Source organism: Mus caroli, chromosome 2 (genome assembly GCF_900094665.2).
Source record: "Mus caroli chromosome 2, CAROLI_EIJ_v1.1, whole genome shotgun sequence".
Lineage (NCBI taxonomy): Eukaryota > Metazoa > Chordata > Mammalia > Rodentia > Muridae > Mus > Mus caroli.
Window position 1 is genome coordinate 4,488,204 of NC_034571.1, and position 9,477 is coordinate 4,497,680.

Below are 9,477 nucleotides of genomic sequence, written 5' to 3' on the forward strand. Positions count from 1 at the left end.
ATAAAATGGAATCTTTGGCTCATACTTAAAGGCTAAATTATATTATAATCCCACCATAAGAAAGCTTCATAAGTAGCCCTCATGGGAAGTCAGTCTGCACTTTTAGGTCAAAATGGAAGGATGCTGAATATTTCTACCACAAATTTAGATAGCATTGTCAGTACTCAAGTATGCAAATCCATTAGTAAGCATCAAGTGTGTCTGTTCCATGCCATGTGCTTTCCCTATAGTAATTGAATTCTTGTGATGCTATTTTTCCTCAGTACTAGTCATACGTGTGATTAGTTATCTCTGTTGTATGGAGATTTCAAATATAATTTTAAGTCTCATTAATTTTTTAAATAAATTTTACATATTTTATTTTATGTATATGCAACTAGTCCTCTAATGAAGTCCTCTAAAGGGTCAAGCTGCCACAGTTGCTCTCTTCAGACACACCAGAAGAGGGCATCAGACTCCATTACAGATGGTTGTATGCCACCATGTGGTTGCTGGGATTTGAACTAAGGACCCCTGGAAGAGCAGTCAGTGCTCTTAACTGCTGAACCATCTCTACAGTCTCATTAACTTTATAAGCTCTTTATATGTCTAGCCAGTCAACTCATCTTTCCCTTAAATTCACACTTAGGAATTTTGGTATGTTTTGTATATCAAGTACTTACTCCACTCTATAGCTGTGTGGTTTACCTTGTATTATCAATGGCGTTAATCTCAATGGATGGGGTCTACCAGATTCAACAATATGTATTATGTGAGAAGGATACTTTACTATTCAGAGAATCTGATAATACTACTATTTCTGTATCTGTTTTGCACTTACTTGGTGGTAATTATACATTTAATATATATTATATCTTTTATTTCTTATGTAAGCATATTTTAGGTACAAATATTCTACCCAATCATAAACACATTAAAGCCTTTATAGCTAAAACTTTCCTAGGTTTACTATATGTAAGTTAACTGCACCATGGTGGTATTCCATTGTAACTTTTGGCTAGACTAGATAAACCATATGTCAGGAAAACTTTTTCTACGTGTGTGATTGGCCATAGACATTTTTGAGCTACAGCAAAGAGACAAATGTCAGCTGATAGGAAGAGAACAGAAAGACACTTAAATTTGAGTATAAAGGTTACCAAAATCAAAACCATTGCCTAGTAAACTATGCCCAAATCCACTCTCCCTTGCAGAGAATAGAGGAGAGTTGCTTCTGGATCATTGCACAGTCATTTAGTGGTTCTATGCAGCTGACAGTATAAGGACTAAACCTGATACACTTGAGTGCGTAGGAAGTGTGTCTCTGGGTGTCAGCCTTGTGTCTATCAATGAAACAAGAGCACTGGGCTCTTAAAGAATGCTCACAAACCCCTGGGAAGCTTGCTTCTATTGCAATAACAGGACCCAAGGCTGACTGGAATATACTCTAATCTTGAATCACACTTCTAGTGACATTCCACCATGAGCCCAACCTATGGGGTCTGGTCCACAGCCAGAGTGTGTTGCATTTGGTTAAAATGGAACATTTATTTGAATGGTCATAATAATCTTACCTTTGGCTTGATTTATGTGCCTCCACTTGCAGCCCTCAGGAATTTGTTAATGATGGCTATTTACCACCTAAATGCCCGAGCTTTAGAACATTTTTTGGCATATTTAGTCATTTTTATAATGAAGTCCTCTAAAGGGTCAAGCTGCCACAGTGCTGATTTTTAATAGGCAAAAATATTGAAAGGTTTTATGTTCAGTGACTTACAGCATACCTAAGAATACTTAATTTATGGTGTCCTTCAATTATAAATAATCCTTTTGTGCGTCTTTTATGAAAGCAGATTTGCTTGATGAAAACTAGTGCTAGTAAGAAAACAGCTTGCAGAGTCATCCTTCCAAGGTCTTGAGGGATTGAGCCTAGAGTCATCTGTGGATCCTGAAAGCTGCCTAAGTTAAACTCAGACAGAACAATGCTCAAACTTTTGCCTATAATTTTGATTTCCATCCTCCCAAGCATTTAAAATTATGTCTATATTGCTTGTAATACTCAATAGCATGCCACTTCTAAACATTTTATTAATGTGTTTAGAGAACAATGACATAACATTTTTTGTGAAATTTCAGCAGCTATGTGATTGAATTGAAAAGCATTATGTTGCTTTCGTTGGAAACAGGGTCTTTCTATCCAGCTGAGGATAGTGAGAAACTCACAGTGCAGGTCGTCTCAAACCATCTACCTTTACGCACTTGCATCCAATATGAAGGTATCAAAGATATATACTAAGTACAATTTTAGACTCTAAAATTACTCAATTCTGAATTGGTTATTTGTATGCAGAATGAATATATCTTCATTATCATATCATTGGTTGTATTATATTTAAAACCACAGACCAAACACCACTATTCAGCTATTCCTTGGCAGTTAAAATACATTTCATTTTTCTGAAGATCAAACTGAACCATAACACATGAATATCTATATCTACATCTACATCTATAGATATGGATATACTCTGATATATATGGTATATTTTCAATATAATGAGCATTTAATTTTTTTCTAGTATTAGTATCACAAGAGGTTATGTTATAGAAATGATTTTAATTATAATATTAAAATGATATTAATACGTAGACTTCCAAAAATCAAATATACAGGTGGTTTGTCAGTGTTGCTAATGCCTGAAACATACAATATTCGTAAAATAAAATGCTTCTGGTTAAGAACCTTTAGTCTATAGACTGTCTAGGAACTTTCCATGAATCTTCCAATGGAAAACTGTGCCTTTTCCCCACAGTCGTTGAATTCTGTGAGTATCATTACTGAAATAGTCAAGTAAAACTGATGGATTAGAGTGTCTTGAGCATCCATGGCTACAGAGATACCGTGTCTAAAAAGTAAAACCAAACAAAAAACAAAAAGCAATTAAAATATCAGGTGACATCATGTGTACTAATGATTTTGAGTGGAACTATCTCATGGCATCCCTCAGCAGATGGCACTGTCTATGCTTCCCATCCACTCTGTGAGTCAAGTCACTTGATCACTCTTTCTGTTTAGCTGAATAATATAAAAACCATGATATGACAAATAAAATTTGCCATGCTTTTATGCTCATAATCATATGTGTGAGAACTCTAAGAAAATAAATTATTGTACACAAAACCTCATTCTTTTTAAGTTGCAAATATACACATACATATGCACATGCACATGTATATGTGTATGCAGAAGCATGTACATATACTTGTATAATAAAGAATACCTAGGATAGGGAAATGGTTTAACCAGTAAAGTACTACTTATCCCACAAAGCGGACCTGTAAGGACCTATGCTGGTTCCTCAGTAGCTGGGTAAAAAGGAGAGGACACTTGGTTGCTTCTGAGAACTTGAAGGTAACAGCCTACTGCTGAAGGTAATAACCATCGCATCTTTTGGATGGAGCAACTGAGCTGGAGCTGAAATGTAAGCCTCTTCCCTGAGAACAAATGCTTAGTATCAGATGGTACTATGCAAGCTTATGACCTATAGAAGCAATCAATAATCTCAGTAATGACTGGGGTGTCAAGATATTTCAATGGTACAATAGTTGTACTTTTATCTTAGAGATAAGTAACAGCTATCTAATTTCACCAAAGGTGATCTCAGTTGGAGGGACTTCATGACCTGATTTTGCAAAGCCAGAAAACTACCCATGGCTGGAAGGGTAATAAACCCTAGAGGAGAACCTACTCCTTCCATTTTCCTAAGGTTATAGTAATTTCTAACTATATTCTAAATATTCATTCATATACCTACAGATACATGTAGCCCTCACCCTTCATCCAAAATCTTTCTGCAGTAGACAGGCTACTACAGAGATCCACAATTAGTCAAAATACAGAGAATATCTGAGCACAATGTATCCAGTCCCAATTGGTACATATTCATATATACAGGTTAAGAAATGGGGGATAGAACCAGAGGACCAGGATGCCTCCTGCTACATGGAATCTTCTAGAAATGATAGAGATGTGGTACCCATGTAATAGCAACAAATAATATGGTTTCCTAAGCAAGACCACCTCAATGACACTACCGGTTGACATGCAAAGGGGATATTTCACAAGGTCCCAGAGCTATAGGCAATCAATTGTTGCTGAGGGAGAGTAGGTTTTCTTTAGGAACACATCTGTAATAGATTATTCAATTCCAAGTGGTCATCTCTAAACACATGTACTTATGAGGAACCCTAAGGTGTAATAAGGTGGGGTGTGTTTGCCTGTGTTTGTCTCTCTCTGTGTTTGTCTCTCTCTCTCTCTGTATCTCTCTCTCTGTATCTCTGTCTCTCTTTCTGTGTGTGTGTTCAAGTTTATAAAAATAATAATTATAGAACAGGTCATGAATTAGAGAGGAAGCTAGAGGCACAGTGAGTGAGTTGAAGGGTGAAGACCACAGCATAGACATTATATAAACATAGTACTTATATGTTAAAGATTCTTGAAAAAAAATCATTCTTTACAAAGGTGAACACAGTGGTAGCACATGTAATCTTAGTGGTGTCAAGAAAGGAGGTGGAAAGAAAGGATCACTGGGGCTTACTAATCTTCTAGATGGTGAAATTCAGGCCAATGATAGACCTGATTATACAAAAGATATCAGTGGGTCTGATAAATAACATCTGAGATCTTCCCCTGACCTGGACATACATACATCCTCATACATATACATACACTCCCACACACATGAAAATTAATGACATAATTCCTTTTTTGTTGTTATAGTTGTGGGTGAATATAGTGAATTTAGTTAAATCATTTAAGGTATTTAAATATTATGGTGTTTAAACATAAACTTTCATTTTTCTGTGCTGGAGATGGAACCGAGCATATTCCATACACTAAGTTTGCTAGCTGGTCTAAAACTCAAACCCATGAAGTAAACATTAGACATCTCTAAAGAATCATTCTGGTGGACACGGAAACAATTTAATGAATGTCTATGTCATTGTAAATGATAATAGCCAATTGTGAAATATTGTGTGTGATATCTAAAAAATGAGTTTCTTTTCTTATCATTGAGTTGTGTAGAAAATTCAGTAGTGGAGCCCTTGTATAGCAGGGATGAGCTGTAGGCCTGATTTTTGCTCTGTGTGAATGACTACCAGCTACCATTGCTGCTAGGATTACTACAACTGGAGGACTCTGCATCCACAGTATGGATCCTGGGTTAAAGACTTACTTCCAGTATGTTCTTAGACAAATTATTTACCTTTTCTGTGCCTTGCTGTCTTCAACGATACACAGGAAATTAGTACCAAATAGGATTGTATGTTATGACACTTAACTCTGATGAGCCCAGGAAAGCACTTTAGGGAACAACTGCCATGAAGCCTGCACCTAATAAACGTTTACTGACTACTTCTTCATTAGCGAGGAGGAGCACCGATGATAGCAGCCCCTGCCACCTCACCAACGCATGCCCACCATTTAGTGAGCCACTGCGTGCAAATGAACAGGAAGAAGTGAACGTGAAGGCTGGGTTGGAGCAATAGGAAGGAACACTTCTTTCTCCCCAGAGACTCCTCGCTTTAATCAGGTCTGTATTGCCTGAAGGAAACAGGATTGGACAACTGAGAGTAAATCTGGGCAGAAGCAATAACCAAGTCATGCCATTAAGACAAAAGCATGAGGCCCCTTCTTCCATGCCCACTTGTGGAATGGTAGCCTCTGAAGACAGACAGCAAGTGCTACTCACATTCATGCACGTGTGATAATTGGAAGAAAGTATCCTCAACATAGCCTACCAGATTTTGACTTTGTGTCCACTAAAAACATATAAATGGTATCTCTCCTTGAGGAGGCGTGTGGTTTTAAAGGTTAGTCAAGCATTGCAAAAGAAAACGTCTAAGTTTGGGACGCTTCCAAGAGATGCCAATAAATCCTTGCATCTGCTCTATTATCTCAATTGCACCAAGAAACATTCTTTCTATTAGTTAATTAACTTTAAGAACAAACCAAATTAGTTTAAAATGCAATTTAAGCACAAGACTATAAATTGTAATTAAAACCACATGTTGTTGGTATAAATTTTTCAAAATATTTAAGGAGGGTAGATTTCAGCGAACACACATTTCATGGGAGACTGATAACTAGAAGCAAATTTATTCAAATGGTGGATTTTAAAATAATGTTTTAATTAGCCCCTTAGTCACAATGATTTAGAGATGTGGAAGCCTGGGTAAGAAAATGCAGTCTGCTCATTGTATAAATGACTAATATGAGATTTCCTCTTATATTCTCAATGGTCAATAAAACATTGTAAACATCTGTTTAATATTAGTCTGTTTTTCCTAATAATAGACCAATGAGTGGCAAATATAAAATATAAATGAGGAAACAACATGAGCTAACAACTCTATGAGCCCATTGCTACTGAGATATCCTAATATAATTCTCAGTACTAGTATTTAACATCCAGATGTAGCACTGCTAATGCTAAAATGGATTCAGCTGTGGATACCTATATGCATGTGACAGAGATTTTTTTAATGCACTTATTAATTATCAATAGAAATGAATCACTTTATCCTTACGAGTCATTGACCATCGTTATATAAAGTCTCATTCATCAAATGAAATTTGATAAATATGTTTGTCTTAAAGAAATGTATTTTCAAAGAACATAGCAATTTTTTTGTTTAGAGTGCATATACTGGTGTTAGGCCAAAATGCAGCCACTGAATTCTTTTAATCACACAATACTCTCAAAGTACCAAACATTTTGACTAATATTCCATTTTTCAGAGTTAGGATGGATCAGAGGGCTTTACATCAAGTGATGTAATGTTTTAAAATGGCTCACCTTATGGGAGCATCCTTGGGTGTGTTTGCTTGATCTCTACCTTTGGCTTCATGTGCCCTTTCCTCTATCTTTATTACCCGTATCATTAAAGAACATGTGGAGATTTGGGCTCTCGATTAGACTGGAAATCATGGGTTAATTCAGCACTCACAGTTACTTTTGTTAGAAAAAGAATTCTCCACTTTTAATAGATAAGTAGATAAAGTTTATTTTAAACTTTTAAAACTTCTGGTTAATGTATTGCACCTGATACATTTCATTTGAATTTTTAGTATTGATTTTCATCTGGATAACTAATAATCTATTTATATACACGACACAAGTTATGTGTTCTAAGATACTATAAATATAAACCAATACTAAATTTTATGTATGACAGAAACTACATACTTTAAAGATATTGAGAAAAATTATCGGAAGAAATGTTTACTAAAATTTACAAAAATCAAAGTGGCAACACTTGGGAGTAAAGAAGATAATGTCTGGCTTACTTCAGTGTCTGAGGTTTGTATTATTGAGACATTGTTAGATAAGTGACTCTGCAGGAAAAAAATACAATGAAGGCAGAAAAAGAATGATTGCTCAGCAGACAAGAAATATGTCATTTTTATAAGGTCATTTGGTCCCCAGGGGAAACAAGTGCCTATTAGTATTGCCCCTTTTCTGGAAGCTGGAGGGGACAGCACAGTCAGGAATAGTAGGAGGATGCTAAGTAATTTAACCATGTATTCAGATAGCACTGTCAGCACTTGTGTGTGCAAACACATTAGAAGCATCACGTGTATCTGTTCTACAGCTTTTATTTATGGAATGGTTGTGGTGCTGGTTTTATTTGTTTGTTGTTGTTTTGTTCTATTTTGTTATTTTGTTTTTCCCCTTAGTAACTTTCAACAAAGAATCAGTGGTCTCTAATGGGTGATGATTCCAAATATACCTTTAGGTGTCATGGGTTCTATAAGGTCTTCATATGTCTAGCAAATAACTCACCCTTCACTTAAATTCACATTTAGGAATTTTGCTGTTTTCTATCTCTCGGTTACTTAATCCACAATCCACAGTGTAATTGTGTAGTTTATACTTCATTATAGATAGAGCTAATCTTTAAGAGTGTATTCTACCAGATTAAGCCAAGTAGTCTTTTAAATTTCTTTTCAGAAATTGATCTATAGTACTGATAAAAATACAAGGTGACTTTTTCCCACAGACCAACTGCTTCTTGCTTACGAGAGATATATTGTGTTGACCTTTTTCCCCCACAAATTAATATGAACCAAGTATAACTGCTTAATGGGTCCCCTATTCTTGTCAACATATTGTGTCAGACTCTCTCAATTTACTACACCAACAAACTTCAATACATCTCATTACTATTTCTCAGAAGTTCATGACATCTTTGGCTTCTTTGATTCAATGACCAAGGCTCACAGTAGTATTTAGATAGACATCTAACACTTCTAACATCCAGCCTTGGCTTGATAACTCCCTTCATCTTTGCCCATCACTCCTGACACCATCTGAGTCTAGAATACTTATATAAACTCTTTTTTCATCTCTTTTTAACTAAGGGTCAGGATCAAAATTTCATCCTGGTCTGGTAGTATCTTAAAATTGCTTTGATTTCTTCACTATTTCTTCTGCATGGGTTTTTTTTCCTATTAAAATATATGTTAATATTGCCCTTGCAATTGCTTCACAGAAGACCTAAACTAACATAACAAATTCCAAAAGTGGTCTGAGAAAACAGAGGGTAAGATACATACTTCGGACTTGTTCCAAGGTAGAATGAGGCATAGATATAGGTTAAAGTATGAACTTCATTATTAAGGATTTCACCATTATTGATTTTTGAATCAATCCAGTGAACATGGATTCAATGAACATGGATACTTGAAATGTAGGTGGTAACAAACTCTATAAATAAAGCAGAGTTGGCTATTTTCTGCCAAGTTTTGCTGGCTCCCTGCAGAAGGAAAATGAGAGAGTGGGGGTTTGAAACACGCAGTTATTAAAGGCTGTTAGCTGGAGACACTGCGTGATAGGTTTAAAAGGCGCTTTCCACCTGTACTGTGAAGGCTGCCACAGAGGAACAGCCAATTGAAGACTTAATTGTGAGAGAAAAGCTCTAGAGATGTTTGAGTTCTTAGCTAGAGCAGGCCTGTACATGGAGGTCAGAGCCTGGAAGAGGAAATTTAGGGTCCTAAAAACTTGGAAAGAGCTATCTACTTGGGTATCTCTTATGGTTTTGACCAGTTATCCCAGAGGCCATCTGAATGCCCAGAGTTAGACTAGCATTTATAGTAATATCTTATGCATTTAGAGACTCTAAGGAATAGCTTTGATAACTGAGAAAGGCAAAAGAAACTCCATTAGAACTCCAAAAGAAACTCCAAAAGAACCTCTTTTGTCCTAATTGCCACACTATAAATAGGTTTAAATATTATTACAAACTGGACTTCTATGGGTGTGGTGTGGTGGTTTGAATATACTTGGCCCAAGAGAGGCACTATTAGGAGGTGTGGCCTTGTTGGAGTAGATGTAGCCTTGCTGGAGGAAGTGGATCACTGAGGAGATGAGCTTTGAGACCTTCCTCCTAGCTTTCTGGAAGTCAGTCTTATCCTATCTGCCACTGGAACAAGGG